Genomic DNA, 21,185 nt, shown 5'->3' with positions numbered 1-21,185 from the left:
TGGGGGCGAAACAATCGAACGCATCGCTTTAAAATCCAACACAGACTCAGCAAATCGGCAGCTGGCGAAAAGTGCGCGATTTGCATGCAAAATGAAATTAGCCCCTGCAAAGGACTCTACGGAAGAAACAGAAGGGGTGCCCAGGGTACCGGGACTCGGAGGGTGCTCCGGAAAATGGTAATGGGGCAACAACGATAAGCGCATAATTACCAAGTGCGAGTTTTACAAGTCTCTTCGCTGCCTGGTCTTTTCCTTCTGTTTCTTTTTCTTCCTTTGATTTTACTGTTTTTATTTTTATTTTCATTTTCACTCTCTGCGCTTTGCAAGCTTTGCATCTTCCTGCGGGCAAGCACCTGACCAGCGGCCAAATGCCAGGAAATTGTTTCTATCTCCTCTCACGTCGCGTACATTAAAATTAAAAATTAATGCGAACTATTAGAAAGTTCCGTCATTGCGTCTGGCCGAGAACTGCGGTAATTAAATTAAATTTCCTTGCTTGTGTTGAGTTTAGTTCGTCTGGGATTGTGGACGGTCCGCAATGTTGTTTGCCAATGGCTAATAATGGATTCTAGAGGCTAAAATTGGAGTTTAAATCGTCCCAACTTAAGTGTTATATTCGGACTTGATTGCTGATTCAAGTTGAATCTTTGATTTCTGTTAGTGTGGAGGATGTTTGTATTGTGAATATTGCTGAAGCGAGGTTCAAGACAAGAGAAGCAAAACTAATTCTATGTATTCTGCTGCAACAGTTTACAAAAGTCGCAGCTTCAATTCCAATAATGAAATAAATGACGATACTAAAAAAAAGACGATTCTATAAAATCCACTCAGGTCAGATAATGTAGTTTTTAGACGTTTTCTTATTCAGATACGACATAAATAGTACATAATTATATTACATAAATAAACTTCTTCAAATATGTAAATCTATTTTTATTTAAAAGTTTATATTATTTTAACAGTCTCCTTAGTTTTAGCTTGGTAAATTATTTGTAAAATCTCTTTAAATCGTTTTATGAGAGTCTCTCATTTTTCATATTGTTGATGAAGTCATTAATGAAATTAGGAGGCTGCCTTAAAGCCTTAAAATAATTAAGCTGCCGCACAGCACAGCACAGCACAGCACGGCTAAAGCTGCTCTGTTGCAAACTATTCGTGGCGGTACTATTCATGCAACACTTGCCACGCCTAATGCATTTTAATGGCACGCAGATGTCGACAGTCGAAAACTAAAATAACTTTCGAGTCTGTGAGTGCCATAAAATCTCAACCGACACACGCACACAAACTCATACACACACACACTTACACAGATGCACACACGTAGTGCAGAGAAAATGAAAAAAGAGAAACCAAAACAAATTAGTGGAATGTGGATTTGCAGTGTAATGAAATTAAAATTGCATTTCATTCTGTTGGCAGGATGGGCGCGACTATTTTCTATTGCATACTTTGGGGCGTTGCGTTTGCTTGCTGTCGCTATTTTTGGACAGCCGCTGGCTGTGTGCATCAGCATGTTCATGTCCTTGAATTTGTATCCGCGCTCTGCGCCTGCGTTTCGCCTTCACCTTATGCGTTTCGTTTTGGTGTGCAAACTACGTCAACAATAACTTAAAGCACTACTCGCTCTCTGTTCTCTGCTCTCTGCATGTTGCTCGATGCATGTTGCACGTTGCAGATGGCAGGTTGAACGTGCCACATTATTTGGTTAATGCCACTGTTGCCACTGCGGCTTTACCTAGGCCTATGCCACTATGACAGATGGCAACTCAATTGACATCGCAGTGACCTTCGGTGGCAGCACTCCACACTCGACACACTCGACACACGCCAGATGCGCCACATGCGACACACGCATCAATTACGCGGCACTTTCTTTGAGTGTAAGAGGGGCACGCTGAGCTGGAAGCTCCCACGCTTAGAGCATCATCATCATCGGGCTTAATATTATTATCGACGAGTGGAACGTGTGTGCGGCTCTCGATGGCGATGGCGATTGCGATTGCGATTGCGATGTCGATGTCGCGACGTCAGCACGGTCAATTAAATTGATCCAGCGCCACCAGTGATAGTCGCGCATGGCAATAGAGAGAGGGCGAAATAAAGAGATTGAGATAGTTATGGAGAGGAAGAGGGAGAATGAGCATGCGAATTAAGAGTAAGCGATCGATCAGCGACTTGAGGCACTCGCATGTGGCATGCACCTTTCGTTGACTTAGCCTTACAGATCAATCAACGTATCAATGTCAATAACAAAGCCATGCAATCGCTTTTGAGCGTGAGCCAGCATGAATTTCTGTTCCGCTCTGCATAATTGGCCTGATTTCAATTTGCCACTGAACAACCAGTGATTCAATTGATTCAATTACACTTAACCTGTGTCTTCAATGATCGCTAGCGTATGTGCAAATTGAATTATGTGCTTCTGTTGATATTGATGAATGGCAAGATTGCAATCAAACGATGGGAAAACATTTTGGGGAGACTCCCCTACCATCCCATCCCTCCCCCCGGGTCATTCTCATTCCCATTCCCATTGCCTTTTCCATCGCAGTAATAAGTGCGTGAATCGTTCAAGATTCAATTGACATCAATAACTGGCTATTAATTGACAATTCAGCGTATTAAACCCAACTATAAGTATGCACATAAATAACATTATTTATGGAAAGACATTTCCAGAAATACTTTAAATCTATAGAGTGACATATGGAAAGGTTTGAACTAAGACTTCTTCTCATCATTAAGATCTGAAAGTTTTTTTTTAATATTTAATATGTGTGTAATTGAATCAATTTCTAAAATAGTTTTTGAAGTTGGAAAAGCGCAAGACATCGTTATTAATTATTAATCTTTAATAATTAATCATAAATAAAGAAAAATATTGAAATATCTCGCATATTTTTGAATGAAAACTTTTAATACATGAGGAGCATAGCTAAAACTGAACAGGTATTCCTTTTTTACAGTTTCTTGAAAAGGGAAGATGCAAACAGAGTCAAAAACATCACATTTTGTACATTACTTTTTGGGATATTATTCTTCATACTTTGTTTCGCTCTTTTGTATATTATAGTAAAAGGTTAGCCTAATCAACACTTCTCTAAATAAGTACTCAATTTAAGAAAATCTCATAAAAATAATCACTGGATCAGTTTCAATGACTTGCATTGAGAGTAGGCATTAATAAATGACATATTTTAATACAATTGTAATTGCTTTGTTTTGAACAAAATTTACAAATATCTATATCAAATTGTACACAATTAAAAATGTTTGATTTTCAACATCGCTAGCTTAACATATTTAAGCTTAAATGACAGGTAATATTTTGAAACTTATTACACGGCTCACTAGAGACAAGTGCTCATTCACTTGCTAAGTAGATGCTCACCCTTTGCCCCGCAAATGCCATCAGCTGTCGACTGTCAGACTGCATTATGGCAGCAAATGGTTTGTTATTGTTTACTCGATACTCGTACTTATTAATGAACTTGCGAGTATACACATAAATGTATCTGTGTGCTAGCGTAGAGACAGAGCAGCTCCATTCACCTGTGAGGCAATGGCAAATAAATATTTACACAGTGGACTGAAATAATAGCAATAATTATAATATAAACCATCGCTTCGACCATGGCATTAAAATATAATTACGATAAATATTAAAGTTGAATTTGTGTGTGGTACGTGAGCCATGGCTAATTAACATTAAAATTGCGTGGAGCTTCATTAAAACGGCATCAGCAAATGAGGCGTGGAATGCTGAGTAATGGGTCAATGCATTTCAGAGAGATATCTAACGAAACGGTTGAAATTCTTTTGACAGCTTTCCAAAAATTGTCACTCACATCTGTCAGAGGTCTTAGTCTCAGTCTCAGTCTCAGGCTCAGGCTGAGGCTCAACCAAATGCTCCAAGCCCATTACTGGCTATGGCATAAATATTTCAATTAATGTGCCGACTGTGTCAGAAGCCCCAGAACCCAGAATGAACTCGTGCATACATACTCGTATATAAGTTTGTATGTACACTGGAAAGCCTGGCAAATTGTTGTATTTATGTGCACTTATCCTTCAGGCGCAGTCTTTTTGCCGCTCATTTGCTTTTCCGCTTTTAATGGCTGCCCCTTTTTGTTATCGCCATGGTTGTTGCTGCCATTGTCGTTCTCGTTGTTGTTACGATTTACCTGTAAGTCAGCCAAAAGGGGTATCACAGCTGTGGGCTCAGGTGTTCGACCAACTCCACTTGCTGTAAAGTTTCCCCAAATTTCCAGTCTTACTATTCTACACACATTGAACTTTCGTGTTTTGACATTTTATTGAAAATCATTATTTCTTTGCAATTATTTTTGTAACAAATCATTGATTACTTTCCAGGGTATTCTTTAGCAAAGAAAGCAGCCTCTTATTTAGATTGTTGTTGTAATGCCCTGCACGCGTTTTATACAAAATAAATATTGCATACTTTATGGCGCAGTCGACAGCAGCAGCAACAGCAAAAAGCAAGAGAAGCAGCAGCAACAGCAGCAGCAGCAACAAAACAGTTGACTTTTCGTCATAGCCGTTGGCTTTTGTGTGTGCCTCAAGTATTTTCGCCTTTTTTACGACCCAACAACAACAGCAACAACACAGGCAAGAACTGTGTTCATTATGTTTCGCGATGTGCAAATTTGCCAGCCTCTGAGTTGAAACGGGTGTGTGCGAAGTGCTTGTTTCACTATGGTGTGTATGGAGCGAGGAGTGTGGAGTGTGGAGTGTGGAGAGTGGAGCGTGTGTTGTTTGTAGTTAATCGTCTATTTGTATTTTTCCCACGATATTTAACATGTGGCATTGATTTTATGGCTTGTCGTAGGGACAACAGCCTCCAGCGCTTAGTCGTTCAAGTGTTGGCCCAAATTAATTGCCGAATAGGTGTGAAAAGGGCTGCCATAAAGCCACGAAATGGAGCGTTGAATATGCCAAGCTTGCCGTCTGGTTTTAAAATTGGAGATATGTAACATATGACATAGAGCACGTGATTTAACAACATTAACACATTTACGTTCTACTCAGACATATGAGTTTTCTTTATCTGAATCAGATCAACTTTGTTTCAAATTTCTACCACGCCCTCTTACCATGGGTCTTAGTTACTTTGGCTAACAATCTGGTACTCAATTTGTACTCAATGGTATATTTTGAATGTAATATACTATATAAGTATAAACTTTGGTAAATTGTAGTATCTTTGCAGTATATTTATTTAATATATTTTAAGCACTGTTTTGCTTTTATTCCAAATAAGTAGCGGGTATATCACAGTCGAGCACACTTGACTGTAGCTTTCTTACTTTTTTCATTTGAACGGATTGATCAATTGCAACGACACATTTCAAGGGAAGTTAACAAATCCCAAAGAATAGAAATACATCTATTAACAATAAATTTTATTTTTTGTTGAAAATCAACATTATAAATTTATTAAATACGAGGAATTCAACAATTGATTTGCATTTTGTTTGAAAAAACATACGCATCAGTTATATTCAGACCATTGAACATTTTAGCCAATCGTCAATATAATACCGTAAAGCTACTTTGTTTTGAAATGAATTTGACGTTATTTAATTGGCTAAAATTAAAGCCCTCAGTGTTTTTTGCCTCACATAAATAAAAACCGCAACAAACATTTGCTTGAAATTCTCGTAATACTCGGTTAGGCAATCAATCATGAGGCTCAGATTTTTTATTCGTTACAGAAGTAATTAAAATCGAAGGCAGTCATGGAGATTCATTTTGCAGGGCTCAAGCAAACTTTTCAGAGAGCGTATAGAATTTTAAATCAGATTGGCGTGAGTGGAAAGGAAAAAAAAAGCTGAGAAAAAAAAGCAGCAAAACCATGAACGAAACTAATACAATGAAAAGCTATTAGGTTAAATGGGCAGCAAAGAGGCCAGCGAAGATGTACATATATTAAGATGGAGATGGAGGTGGAGGTGAAGAAAATGCCTTGCAAAAGGAAGCTCGTTTGGGCCAAGCAAATGACTGCCAATAATTTTCCATCCTATCTATGGGCAAATTGAGCAAAATGTGGGCCTACCTCAAAACAGACCGACTTTTAAAGGAAAACGTTGAGAAAAGGAAAACGAATATTTACATACATATACATATAGACAAGACAAATGACCACAGCGTAGCCTAGTATAAAGTACTTACGACTCACATTACCCACAAAATAATGCTTCAATGGAATTCACTTGATTATTTTCAAGGTTTTCAAGGACTTTAAGTTTAACATAAAGTCTCGTAAATTAAATTTTATGTTGGTTTAGCGTACGCTGCATTGTAAATACTTCCGGAGATTATTATGATTTCTTGTCGAAAATGATAAAACTGATTTGTTATGTTAACCTATAGCATAAAAAATATATATTATAGTAAATATTTGAACGTAATATATGTAATTTAGAAACAATTGCGTTATAAATTTGCATCATTAAAAATGATCTCTATGCTTTCGCAGCGCTTTTCAAAATATGCCAGTTTCATCTCTGTGGCCATTATCATAACGTATACGCCGTGTGAGTGCGTAAAGTGCTTATAATTGCTATTTACACATTTTTCGCATGATTTGTCAATTTTAATGAGCATTATTTTTGCGCAGCAGATGCCAATAGAAAAGTAGCTGATGCCAGAGTAAACTTGGAGACTTGTCAGGTTACCCAAGCAGATGGGCTAAAGCGAAGGACGAACTACGCAATAGCCAGGCGATGAGGAAGTCCTTGCTATGCTACAGTCCCTCCGCAACACACACTAATACAAATACAAGTATTTATATGTGCACACATAGACACATACAGAGACACACACACACACACAGATACTCAAGCATAGACTTAACTTTTACAGAGAGGCCTTTGCGTTTTGTCGAAATTGAATTCGTTCATGATTGATTGCGCATACGCCACGTCTGCCCATCTATGCGACTTTACCCCGCCTGGCTGTTTCCCCCCTTGGGCAATTGCTCTCGTTCGCCGCATCGTAGGCAGCACTTTTTGTCAGTCGACTTTTGCTACCCACATTGAATTCAACACACATTTTGTTTCAATTTCAATTTATTTGCCTTTTCTCACCGTTGCAAAATGTGTACATAAAGCATTCTTTTTTAATTTTTTGTGTTGTGTTGTGTTGTGTTGGCTGCCATCGCATATTCATTGAGAGCGGCGCACAAATCTGAATGTTGTGAAAGGGAAGTGGGTGGAGGATGCTGAAGGTGTATTGAACTTTCATTGAAATATGTTTCTCCGCTCGAGTTGTGGCCCGAGTTTTTGCTTAATTCTGTTTGCTTTGTGTGCGTGTTGGAGCGCGGCTCTGATATCAACTTCTGACTAAACGACTGAATAACTGAATGACTCATTGACAGACAGACACACTGACAGATGGGGAGACAGACTGACTGTCGGTATTGGATTTTTGATAAGCTTTAGAATAAGTTGTTTGCACTGTTGCCTCTTGCCACTTGTTTGACTGTTGCTTTGATTAATTCAATTAATTTTATATGTTTAACTCGCCTTGAAGCGAAAGCATTTTGCTTGTACGAGTATTTGAGAAAATTTGAATTAGGGAATTGCTAAGAACAATACAAAACAGAATTTAATTTAAAGTTTGCGCAGATTTTAAGATATGTAAATACAAAGAATTCCTGAAAATCGTTCAAGTGTTTTGTAACTAAATTTGAACTTTTCAATGGTTTGAGCAAAAACATTATTCAAAATATTTCACTTGAAATTCCCAATTCCCAATTACAAAATATTTGTAATGAGTTTCAATTTTTTAATGAGTAACCTATTTTTGAGTGCATGCAAGTTTAATAAAACCTCTTCAAGTTTATGATCTAATATAAATATTTTCGGGATCCATATCAATTTGGTACATTAGCATTAAAGCTGAATTGAACATAAAATCTTTAATATTAGCTTACTTATTTAGTACATTATTGATTAATTGATTATATCATATATGTATGATATTTTCATGCGTAGAATCCTAAATAAAAATGTTATTACCAAGTAATTTGCAATGCAAATGTGTATAAAAATAATGCGTATTTTGCGTTTTCTATTTGAGTCCGAAACTTTTAATTTTTAATACGTTTTTGACATTATTTTTTCCGGTTTACAGTTAAAGCAAACTATGCGCCATAAAATGTACTTTTTTTACGATATCATGAACATTTCTTTATTCGTTTGGCATATAAATTCTCACGCACAATAGTTTTCCAGCATTTAATTTAATAGTTTGTACTTGTAATGGCCATTTTTCAAACTATTTTTTTGTATAGTGTAGCTCGCAACAAATCTTTTTAAGTGAACAAATTTGGCTAACATTTTAGCGTGTGTTTCTTTTTTTTTCTGATTGAGGACAACATGCTCGTAAAACAATTTGCAGGCAAATGCAATTTGCCAACTGCAATGATAGTGTGTCTAGGGAAACAAGGCGTGACAAGACCGCCTCCCCAAGTCACTCAAAGTCAAACTGAAAGCCAGGCAAAATAACGTTGTCTCCTCAATGGATGAGTTGTGTACAGTTTTAGACCCCACATCAATAAGAATGAAAGTCTATTCTGCTTTTTAATGTGTGCGTATTAGATAAAACAGTGCTTTATGAAATTGTAATCTTATTAAATAAGTAAATAAATAAAATTTAAAGACAACGAATTATTTGCTTTTGAAGATTGTATTTAAAATTCAATACATTTACTTTTACACTTGAGTAATGTTTGTTATTAATGTATGTAGAAATAGATCAGGCAACTTGAGATCGCGCGGTGTTCTGGCCAATTGAAACATTGGCAACATTGTTTTGCATTGAAACATTCAACTGAATATCGACCATCGACTTCAAGCATCGATAACAATAACAATTGGGATGCAGTTGTATAATTCTAACGTCGCAATTAGAATAAAAATAATTCAATTGTAAATAACTTTCCTATTCTATAAATTGAATATTTTTCTGTATCCTGTATTTAAACTAAAATAAACTGTTTGTGCTCCAGTTTGTCTTAAATGCTTTATTTACTACATCATGACACTACATACTAGTGACACTACAGGGTTGCTTTGAGTTAATTAGATTAGGCATTATAAGTAAGGTAAGGATGCGATAAAATGTCTAAATATGATACATGAGGTTTTCCCCATGTATTTATCTTCGCAATACACTCTTGTTCTGTTGAAGAAACTCTCGATTTTGTATCATTAATCCTCAAACAGAATTCTCCGCTTTCCTCACTTCCACCATTGTCAGTTCTAGTAGCAGTTGTCGGTGCATTTAAATTGCATTTTAAATTGACATTGGCAGGACCCAAAAAACTTGCGGACCAACAGCTGTGTGTTGGTATCCGGGTGTGGGTGGCTATGTGTGTGTGTCTCTCTCTCTCTCTCTCTGTCTCTCTCGTTATACCCAGAGGTATGCAACGTCTGCCAAAAATAGCCACAGAAAACTATTTGGCAAATTTGTTGTCATCATTTCTCAAAGGACTGCAGGAAATCGTATAATGTTTTGCAAATTTCAAAGGTTACATAACCAAAACATTGACAACGATGTCCAGAAAATAATTGCTCCATATTGGCGAATTTTATAAAAAGAGCATAATTAATTATAGCTATTAGCTATTGGTACTTAGCAAGTTTGCCTTGTGCTGATCGATTGGAAACAGAAAGATTTTCCCAGCAATGGAAATAATCGCAGTCGAAGGTGTATGCATAAAACCTGGCAATGGATTTGCTCTGATTGCCATCACAAATCTCCCAAACACACACACACACACACATACACACACACAGACGCACACGCACACTGCAATTGAGACACACACAATTACTTATCATTGTTGATGTCATTGTGGCTGGAAAAGCTGTTTATGGCACTGCAAATAATTGCCAAAAAAAAAAAACAACAACAGCAACCAAATAATCAATTGTCAGCTTATAAATATGAAATGAGGCGAGAGAGAAAGCAATAGGGCCAGGACAATGATGAGATGTTGCTTGGATTATAATATTTGTTCTGTTGCTTGAGCGACTTTGGTTTCTGTTGTTGTTTGTTTCGTTTTGTTTTGTTTTGTTTTGAGTCAGGTACATCAGTATAATTGCCTTATGCATACCCTGGACACAAAATAATAAATAGGATATATAGATATATGGTTGAATACTTCGTAATCGTGTAAATTTAAACTTTAAGAATTTGAACTGTTCTTTGCCAATAATAAGCTTTATAATTTAGGTACTAAATATGTGTTTCAGAGTACATTTAAACGGATACCGAATTTAAAATCTGATTTATTGTGTCAATCATCTACAATAAAGCAATGTTTATAAAAATAACAATGCGACAGAAGCAGAACTATATTTGATTTGGTTTATTTCTCTGTTGTTTATCTATCGAGGGTATCCATTGTGTCAATCATATAAATAGATAACTAGCTGCTCAGGCAGTGACTACGTCACAGTTGCATATTCTCGACGCTATTGGGAAGGTCCCTTGCACTTGGCTGTTTATCATAAGGGCACTTTGGTGCTTTTAAGGTCTGAGAGTGCTGCCACTTGAGTAGTGCGAGCCTGGACTTGAGTCTGAGCCTCACTTCTGTGGCCGAGCTAAGAGTTGTCTTCGCCTTTGACGTGCGCCGCATGTTTGAATTTAATTTATTGTTTGCATTGCTCTCTCCCACTCTTACTTTCTCATCTCTTTCCCTCTCACTCTCTCTGTCTCTTTCTTTGTTCGGCTGTGTCTGCCTGTGTCTATTTGGCGCCGTGTCTGTTGGTTCGCTTAAGTGTCACAACAATGTCGCAGTCGCAGTTTTTTATTGCCAAATTTTTTTGCACTTATTCGCGCTAATTTAATTTCTCGTGTAATTTCATTTTTATGTAGTCAACTTACGGCGGCGACTGTTGCCTTGAAACTGAGACGATGCTGTGACTCAAACTCCCTTATTGTGCATAGTAAGACTATCCCTACCATTTGGCAGTTGTTTGCCTTGAGGCGAACTTTGTCAACAATTCCGCGCACAACATTGAAAATTGCTGCTGTTGCGAAAAAGGACACAGTACCAAGAAGAGCTATAAAGAATAAGAAAGAGAAAGAGAGAGGACGAGGAAGAGGAAGAGACGGCGTTGGCTGCCTGACACAAACAGCGCATCATTATGAACACGAGCCTCGGCGACTGTGGGGGCGTGTCACAATTTCAGTGTGTCACTTTAACGAATTTTTTTATACTTGCGAAAAACATTTGACACCCTCCTCACTCTCTTTTCGGCCTACCCCCTTCCCCTTTGTCCTTCTCCTTCGAGACCCTTGGCAAGAGTGTCTCGAGGCTCTCGTTGCGCTTGTGGCTAAGGTCAAGCGTCTTTGTCATCTGCCTTTGCCTACTTTCGAGCCGCATTTTACGGCGTTATTTCTAGCAAATAAATAAATTTCAGACACAAACACACACATACAAACGAGTAATACATATATGTACGTATATACTCACTTTAGTGGCGCCTGCAGCCGTCGGCGGAGCCACTTAACATAATTCAAACGACTGTCGTTAGATGGCGCCAGCTCAGAAATGCACCCAAGCCAAGATGCTTACTCGTCGTTCTTTAACTGTCAAAATTATTCTTCTTCTCTCTCACTTTCTCCGTCTCGTCCAGGATGCAGGCACCACAACTGCTTGGCCGTGCAAGCAAATGAGACCAGTTTGAGCATCGGCTTATGATAATAGTTATGGTTATGTCCTTTGCAGCTATAGTTCCTGATATTGCTCCAAAAAGTGTCATTCTTTTTGGGCAATTCAATAGAGTGCCAACTTTATATAGCGGCAATTTTGCAAGAATAGAAGGAAATGCCGAAAGCAAAGTGCTTACAGTTTTTCGTTCTCACAATCTACATTCAATTGACTTCGATTATTGCCTAATGAATTTTCTATTTCATATTTGCTTTTCCATAAATGCTTTTCCGCATCTGCATTTCTCTTTAAAAACTCGCTTAATATTTTGTTTTTGCAGTCGACTCAGAGCTAATCTAAAACGTGTTTAATGACTGCCATTTTTTCACCCAAAAAAAAGGAGTGAAGCATTTGCATCGTATGCTTAAATTATTAACTATACCAACATATTTATTTTGAATATATTATATGCATTTGGGCATTGTGCCCGATTGTAAGTACCTTAACAATTTCATGGTGTTCATATTCTCGACTCGCTTACGAGGCAAAAGTTTAAGCACAGTTCAAATGATTGCCCCAATGCTGCTGCTGGGGCCAACATAGAAGGCGAACTGGCATTCAAACGCCCAGAGGAAAAGGGAAACCCACGAGCGAGAGAGAAAGAAACACTGGGAGAGAGAGAAATAGAATGCAAGGGAACAAGAAGACAGAGGCATAATACCCACAGATAGCACACCTACGCGTTGCAAGTTTGCAGCATTGAGAAATATTTACATTAACATGCAAAAGCGCAGCAGCCCACACACAAAATACCCACACACACACACTCACATGCAGCCACAAACACAGGCACACACGCACACACCGACGCGCACAAACATAGTCACACATGCGATAAAAGTTTTGCCACTGCATATTATTTTCTCATGCGATGGCCGCTGCCGCCGCGTTGCATTTTGGCAAGCGCACAAAAGTATGCTATGCCAGCTAACACGTTTCTGGCTCGCAACACACACGACATCACTGCGCACTATGGGAATATTTCTTAGTTTTCGAGAATTCAGTAATTATACCCGCTACCCATAGGGTAGAAGGGTATTATAACTTTGTGCCTCCACCACGTGTAACAGGCAGAAGAATCATCATCTCAGAATCAGCATCTCTGACCCTATAATAATTATATATAATTATATATTCTTGATCAGCGTCAACAGCCGAAACGATATAGACATGATCGTCCGTCTATCTGTCTCTATAAGAGATTGAGCTATAATTTTTTTTTGTTGGCATTTGTGTAATACTTTTGTATGACGATAACCACCTACTGCAATCGAGTCCTAACTGCTTTGGCAGACAATCTGGCATATTTTGAACTATGGTATATTTTTTCGTGGTACGTAAATTGTAAATTGCCTTTCTTCAAAATGGGTAGCGGGTATTTCACAGTCGAGAACACTCCACAGTAGCCTTTTTGCTGGTATTTCAAAGATATTGCAATTAATATCAAGGCAATTCCTTAAACATGCATTAAATTGTAAGTAAGTAAGTGTAGTACTCTAAATATAAAACTTAATTTTATTGTTAGACTTAACCTTTGACAAGCATAGTTTCGACTTCTTATTCAAAATTAAACCATTTTTAAAAAAATATTTCCTAAGAAAAATATTTCCTAAGAAATCGCATAGACAAATCTAGCATAGATATTAACACACACATGAAATAAGGAGACATATCCCATAGTGCACTATGGTTGTGTACGTGTATATGTCGGTGTTTGTGCGTGACAGCAAATGTATGTATGTATGTGTGTGCGTGTGACTGCCAAGTTTTGCGTCAGATTTTGGCTGTGCAGCCGCTTAAATAGAAAACTTGCAACTTTATCTTGGCAGCCAAGTCGTCGCCAAAGCAAAGCCGCATTGCAGCAACTTAATTAAAAAGTCCACGTCCCTGCACACACACACACACACACACAGAAACACACACGCAGATACACACACTTGCATACAGATAAGTGGAATGCGCACTAGCAGACAGACATTTAGGTGAGTCAAGTGGGTGAAAAGTCAACACGCATAAAAATCACTCGACACGCGCGCGTCAAACGCACAGCCCAAACATTTAATTTTGGCAAGTTTGAGTAGAGCTTGGGCAAATGGTCGAATGGGGCGTGGCCGTATAAATTGTCATGACTCCAAGACGCACACTGACACAAACAGACGACAACAGACGTCGCAACGCAGGACAGGCCTCTCACAGAACTAACCCACAGAGAGAAACACGCAAGCACAAAAAGTATAGCATACATTCGAGCGCCAAAAACGGAAATGCTTGACGCAAAAAGGCAGCTAACAATATGGGCAGCGACAGCTACAACAACAACGATGACAACAACTGAAACAACAATAAGCTGCACACTTGCGCATGTTATTGCTGTTCTTGTTGTGTGTTGTGTGTGTCAAGCGCTGAGTTGATTTTTGCTACAGTTTATTCTTGGTTACCCTTGTATTGCGGGTATTACACTAGATTTGTGCATGGTTAAGTGCTTTATCTCCACTTCATCTTTAACATGATTTAGAACACTAAACATTCGCAATATTAAATATTGTGAAATACTTTTCTACGAAAATAATTATGTTTGTATAACTTCAGCTGTATTCTCAATCTACGTTTAAGAAGTCCTACATTTATGCTTTAAGACTCTTTATAAAATAAACACTGTCATGCATTTAACATAACGGTGCTTTATTTAAAATATTTCAAGCAATTTATTTTCAAAAAGCTGTTAGAGAGAGTATTTCATTTTCACTAAACCAAAAATAGATGTTAAGTCTTGCCTTGCTCTGCTTTTTTATTTGCGTTGCTGTTTCTTCACAATTTTGGTTTTTATAGCCATGTTTGGAGCATTTGTTGTGTGTGGTTGCGGCTTTGGTGCAAATATTCCTTTTATTTTGCAAATTATGGCCAAGAAAAAACAACCAACATAACGGCAATGATGTTTATGGCCCACCATTTTGGCCACTAGTCGCCATTTTATGCAATTTCTTTTGTGCCGCCTCTCTTTGGAGTCGTCTCTTTCGTAACCCCTGTCTTTGTCTCTTCTGCTCTCTGCTCTGTTCCCTCCGTTCTGCGCTTTCCTTGTTGCTTTGGTTGCCGTTGCCACAGCTGCGTCCAGAGTATTCCGAGTACCGAGTGATTTAGTGCTTATGGCAAGTTTATAAATTAAATTTAATGAAGCAGCAAGTCAAACTATTACCGACTTTCCACTTTCCTTATTTCACATACTCTCCGTTGTCCTGTGCATTGATTATACACCCGCCGTTTCCTTTAGATGGCACACCCACATGTCCTCGAAGTGCGTATGTGCACATTTTTGATTTAGCTTTAAATTAGAAACCATTCAACAAAATTAAAGAAGATTTCCGACTTCTGCATTTGAATAAATAGATGAGCAAAATTAACTGGTAATTATAAAAAATGTGTTTATTACTCCTTGGGTAGAAGGGTATTATAACTTTGTGGAAGGAAAGAGTCATCTTCGACCCCATAAAGTATATATATTCCGTCTGTCTATCTTTTTGTTTGTTCATATGAACACCTAGGTCTCAGAGACTTTAAGAGAAAGAGCTATAATTTTCGATTGTATGTTTGTACGCAGATCAAGTTTGTTTAAGATTTATGCCACTTCTGACGCCGTAAGTTGAAAAAATAGAATAGTAAGTGAAATTTTGAGACCAGAGTCACGATTTTCAGTGCAAATAATAATACAATCTTTATGATTGGTTAAAATTGTACAAGTTGTTTAAGAAATAATTTTATATAGCAAAAAAGGGATGCTGCTGTCGGGTCATAGTTGCTTGTGTTGACAATCTGTTCTATTTTGAAAATGGATAGAGGGTTTTCCACAGCACAGGTAAGATAAATTCTCAGATTTTAACAAAGTTCGCATTCCTAGGAAATTGACATACTAATAATAAATAAATAAAGTTATCTGTCCTGCTTACTAAACTGAATCTCATTCACAAAATGTTCTGACCTTGTAATCATCCATTTTAAAGTCCTGGGGAGCTGCTGCATTAATTGGCACCCAGGAACTTGTTTTGCAATGCTACTAGCACTGAGGAGATAAAGTCACTGCAAAACAGACGAGTGGCATTATGCAATAACAATAACTAGATATGAATATCTGCAGTGGAACTCGAATTCCCTTTATACAAATGTCGCACACGCATCAATTATAAGTGGAGTGGAGTGAAGTAAAGTGGAGTGGAGCAGAGGAGGTGAAGGCGCCGAACAAAGGCCAAAACCAAAAAGTAATTATCGACAACTTGTGCAAAGCAAAGCTCCAAAGCACCCAAACAACAAAATGTTTTAAAATTCAATAGGCATACATATACGTATAGTCTCTCACACACACAGAGTCATACACATGTATGTATGTGTTTGTATATAGATGTAGAGGCACTTATACATAGAGTAGCAACAACAATAGAGCGCCGAGCTTATGCAACATAATCCTAGTTTATGACAGTTAGGGGTCTCGCTTTGTACTTACGTCTATATGTGTGTAGGTGCGAGTGTGTGTGTGTGTGTGTGAATTTCTTATGGCCTTTTGTAACCAGCAGCTGCTCAACCAACTGTACAAACACAGCAAACACATTCACAAAAACACACATAGCTTTCCGTATTCCATTGAAAGAGCCTCAAGACAGTGGATCGAAGCAGCTAATGGGCGCCTTGTAATTTCCCTCAGGGTTAATTTGCTAAAGCTTTTAATCTGCTAAATAGATTTGGCATGATGTTCAGCACTTTGTATGTTAGTTAACATATCAAAGTTCTGTTAAAAATTGTGTTGTCCAGGTTGTTTATTTCTATTGTTTCTTAACTAATTTCAATATCATACACGAATATTTGTCAATAATGTTTAAAACGGAACGAGAACTATGTTGTCAAAAATACTTGTATTAGTTTTTATTGGGACTGATGGAAAATATGAAGTCACGTCCGATTCAAATTTGTCATTCACAAATTAGGGTAAGTGACAATATTTTCATTTCTCAATATCCGGCCATAAGACCGGAAAAAAAAGATTTTTCTTGTCATCGATACTTGTTTATCAGACAACAAATTTTCGCCTTTTCCGCATCTTTTATTTCTCTTTCACATAATTACACCTTTTTTAACTGAACGGTTCGTAAATGTGCCAAAGATGAAATTGCTAAAAGTTGAATGTGCTAGATGGCTGCAAAAAAGCGAAGATTTTACCCACAGTGCCACACACATCTACATAGTTTATTTGAGAATTTCGATAGCTTTGACAAGTGTCATGAGCACAAAAGACACGCCGTGATATGGGAGCTCTCTTGATTGTGTGCATGACCCCTGTTCGTATACCGAAGATTGAAGAAGATTAGAGATGGCGCGACATCCTCCAAACGCAATCGAAGGTTTCCATCCATCCATTGTGCGACTTTAAGTAGGCAACGTCATTAGAAGCCATAGTTTTTGATTTGATCTGCGGAATCGCCCACACAGAGAGTGTATAAATATTTGACAATTGCATGCGGAGATGTTTTTTACGACACACACAGTAAAAGCAAGGTCAGTGCAAATTTGTTTGGCCCTAAAAGTGTTAGCAAAATTTACTGGGTCATGATGCAAATATGCGGGCTCTACATTGCATTTATTTTCAGGCTGAGACAAGCTGCGGACAGTTGTCATCAGACCCTGGTCTCGGTCTGGCATTTGCCATGACAGCCAAAACGAGAAGAAAGCAATGGAAAAGAAACAGAATTCTTTCTCTCTCTCTCTCTCGCCACAAGCACATAGACGCTCATTTGCATGCTTTTAGGCGCCTCTTCAATTTTGAATGCGCATCAAAAAAGAAGAAATGCATAAAACTCAAAGTGCCATGCCACATATGCACACCTTCCCCTGCTCTCCGTACTTCCCCGTCTGCATACCCCGCATTTTTATGGGCTGCATATGGGGTATATTTCTACTATCAGTTGTTTTCAGTTTTTCACAGCATATTGTTAACATCGTGTTCTATTGCTTGTTGTTGCTGTCATCAATGCGCCCAAAAACTTAAATTGTCAAAGAAGTATGAACAAGAAAATACAGATATAAAGAAAGATAGAGAGAGAGAAAGAGAAAGAGAATAGCATAAAAATCGCTGAGCGATTTGTTTCGGTGTCTTGTGAGTCTGGTGGTTGCCAGTTTTGCTATTCCTTTTACTTCGTTGTTTTCCTCTGCTATCCATCCATGATTTTCACTCATCCATGATTTTCAGCTTCCGCTCATTGGGCAAGGACACGAGCTGTCGTCTGGCTGCCCAACCATTTATCCATTGCGTTGGATATCCATATGGATGTGCCGAGTAAAGCTTTAATAGCCACACACCAAAATTGATGTGGCCATTAGATGCAGAAAAGTCAGATGGTCGAAGCTAAGGGGCAATACTGCTTTAAGTCTTCAAATCGCAATCGAATAAAAATATCAACAGCTACCAGAAGAGCACTTCTACTTCTTACAATGTCTCTGGGCATGTCAATAACCCCGTTCGATAGCCTCGTTTTCTAACTGGTAGATAAATTATTAATGCCCAACTTGGAAGCGTAGAAGACGACCAATGCGATTTTCCGGCACAGTTAGCAATTTTAATTGCACCTTAATTATAGCCAGCAAGCAAATGCAAAGCAGGCCAACAGCTGACATCGCTCGCACAATGCTCTTGGCTGAATTACAAGTATGTTATATGCAAATAGCTGAATGGACTAAGATACTAAGCACTGAAGCTGAGATTGGCCTGCAGTAAAGACGAAAGCCCAATTAACATAACTGTCGATTACAAATACACTAAATACACTGTTTATTCACAAAACGACAATTAGTGTAATATCTTCGGCAACTTGTTAAAGCAACTAAGTTTAATGCAAATGTTATTTAAGTAAGCTGCATAACATAAATTCAAGTCCATTTAAATGAACAGGTGCAAAGGTGTTACTTCATTCCAAAGTGTGTTTATTTTTTCATTTTTTTAAATGTAATTAATAAATGTGTTTTCCTTGAAGTTAAGAATATTATCATTATGTATCGAATGTTGGTTATCTTCGTCTACCGGTTGGTTATAGAGATAACCTTTGATTGCTAAATATATGGGATAGTTGATAATATGGGTAAAAGTACAGTTTGATTAACTTAAATGATACTACTTTATGCTGACATCTGATTTCGTTCTGACTGACTGCTGCTGCAGCAGCAGCGTTGCCAATTTAGCTATTTCCCCCGCTAGATAGGCAGTTTTCAAAAGCAAAATGCGGAATAAATTGTAATCTAGCGGCTAAGGGAATTAAAGCTCTTTTCTTAACAAAACTGTCGTAATTTTGGGTGTTTAAAAATATCTGGCATTTTTATCTATTTCAGTGCTTTATGATGCCAGACTTTAATAACTTGCACTATTTTTTCATTGAATGGTTTAAATTTGTATCGATTTTGACTATGAAAGCAAATGGATCTAGTTTTATATCATCGGCAACGGGGTATTTCACAATTTTCAAGTCGATCGCTAGTGAGATATACAATGTCAAACATTTATAAGCAAAAGTCATGGCTGGATTCAAGATCCTGTATTTAAAGATTGGTTAACTTTAGATGCAGCGAATAAATAAAAATGTTTTTGCAAATATTTCAGACGAACAAAATAACGTTTGCTATAACTGTCCTTGTAAAAACAGGCCAACAAGAGGCGGCATTCATCCGTCAACCCAATTGACCATCTAAGATTGTTGTGCAAAATCAAATTTCAGAATGACGGTGCAATGAAGCTTCATAGATCGAAGTGCACGGGTATTATACAAAATATTTTGGCTCCATATTTTCTGTCGGCTATTATTGCGAAATGATGACAAATTTAGTGCAGTGCTTTATAGCCATTTAAAGCAGTGATACGGTGAGGTCTTAATACGAATGGTTTTGTAGTAAATATGAAAAATAATATTTCATGGAATAAAGAAAGCATAACCATTTGAAATGTTTGTTTATTAAAATTTTCGCAAAGTAAAGGCAGACTGGTTTTAAAAGCAGAAATAAGCCAGATTTTTCTTTCATCTATATATTTTTCTCGCTTACTTGCATTAAAATTGTTTAATAATACATTAAATTTGCTTATATTTTAATGATGATTGAATTTAATATACTTTAAATGTGTGTATCTTAAACATTTTCTTAAAGCAACACAAAACGGGGGTTTCTTTGCCATCAGAATAGACGAACTTATGCTTTATATTATATTTAATTGGATTTAATAATTGATTTACTAGAAATGAAAAATTGAATAATAATGGGTACTGCCTCCTTTGTTATCCGGACATTCATAAGATGATACACGGAATGTATGCATATTGAGGATGTAGCACATGCTAAACTGACAAAAAATTATAGAAGTTTTCTCGAGGCGTTCGCAATACTAGCATCGTACTTCGCAATGGCTGAACTTTGGAATATGCCACCCGAAAAATATTACTGTTGTTTTTTTTTTTTACAATAAATTTGTTGTGCTAAAATTTCACTGAATTGTCAGCGAAGAAAACAGAAAAGCAGAAGGAAAGAGAAACAGAATGTGAGTGTGAGAAGAGTGAAACGTCAGCGGGAGTTTAGCTTTGTGGCAGCTCAGCAAGGCAGCAAAAACCATTCCCACTCCAATGCATTGCAATGCCTCATCAGCACACTCTTCTCCCCTGGCCAACTGGCGCTCAAATATACCGGCACATTTCGCCTTAATTGCGGTCAGCGTGGTTATGTCTTTGTCTCCGTCTAAATGGCAAAAGAAAGAATCTAAAAACTCGACAAACAAATTTCACTGCATAGTTTTAGGCGCTTGCCACGCGCATCGCAAATATTTTAGCCATGAATTCTATGCAGGTATGAAACGAGTAGTTCGGATATTTCTCCGTCTCTTTCTACTTTGTACTTGCTGTTGTATTTTTCCTGTAGTTTCTTTTTGTTTTGTGGTCTCGTTTTGCATCCTTGTTCAGAACATGTTGTGTCGTGTTTTATTCATTTTTTTGTTTTTGTTTTTTTTTTTCTTTCTTTTTTACCTTTCGCATCAGTTTGTTTGCATTTACGACTGGCTGCGTATTGATTCTCTGGCAATGCGACGTCGGCTCTGACGCCAGCAGCGAACTGCATGAACTATATTCATTTCTTCATGTGCGCATCTGATGTCCCTACATTTTTTATTATGTTCTCTCCCTCATTGCCGTGGTTTTTATTCATTATGCGGTTTGATCCGAAAACCCAATGACACTGTGTATCGCTTAGTAGATTAACATTGGCAGAAATCTGTTGGTATCTCAACATTTTGAATATTAATCTATTGAACATTTAAATGAACCTTCATTGCGTACTGATTATATTTGCTATACACACGAAATTTCATGAACCTTTTCAAAGTTTTCGTTGTAACATGAACCACTGTACCCATGGGTTCGCTTGCTGG

General features: G+C 37.6%; 1 long non-coding RNA gene across 2 annotated transcripts; it reads right to left on the bottom strand.

The window, feature by feature from the left end:
- Positions 1-14,450: 14,450 nt before the first annotated feature.
- On the bottom strand, positions 14,451-16,685 carry LOC132793547 (uncharacterized). Of its 2 annotated transcripts, none has more exons than XR_009633128.1 (3): positions 16,242-16,685; positions 14,943-15,068; positions 14,451-14,889 (listed from the first exon to the last, which is right to left on the bottom strand). It is a non-coding gene; the product is annotated as an uncharacterized LOC132793547 (long non-coding RNA). The 2 variants fall into 2 exon arrangements; XR_009633127.1 differs by having other exon boundaries at positions 14,452-14,889; positions 14,947-15,068; positions 16,242-16,683.
- Positions 16,686-21,185: the final 4,500 nt, after the last annotated feature.

Source organism: Drosophila nasuta, chromosome 2L, assembly GCF_023558535.2.
Source record: "Drosophila nasuta strain 15112-1781.00 chromosome 2L, ASM2355853v1, whole genome shotgun sequence".
NCBI classification, from domain to species: domain Eukaryota; kingdom Metazoa; phylum Arthropoda; class Insecta; order Diptera; family Drosophilidae; genus Drosophila; species Drosophila nasuta.
Note: the sequence above shows the minus strand (reverse complement) of the source record. Positions and strands in the feature narration are given on the sequence as shown.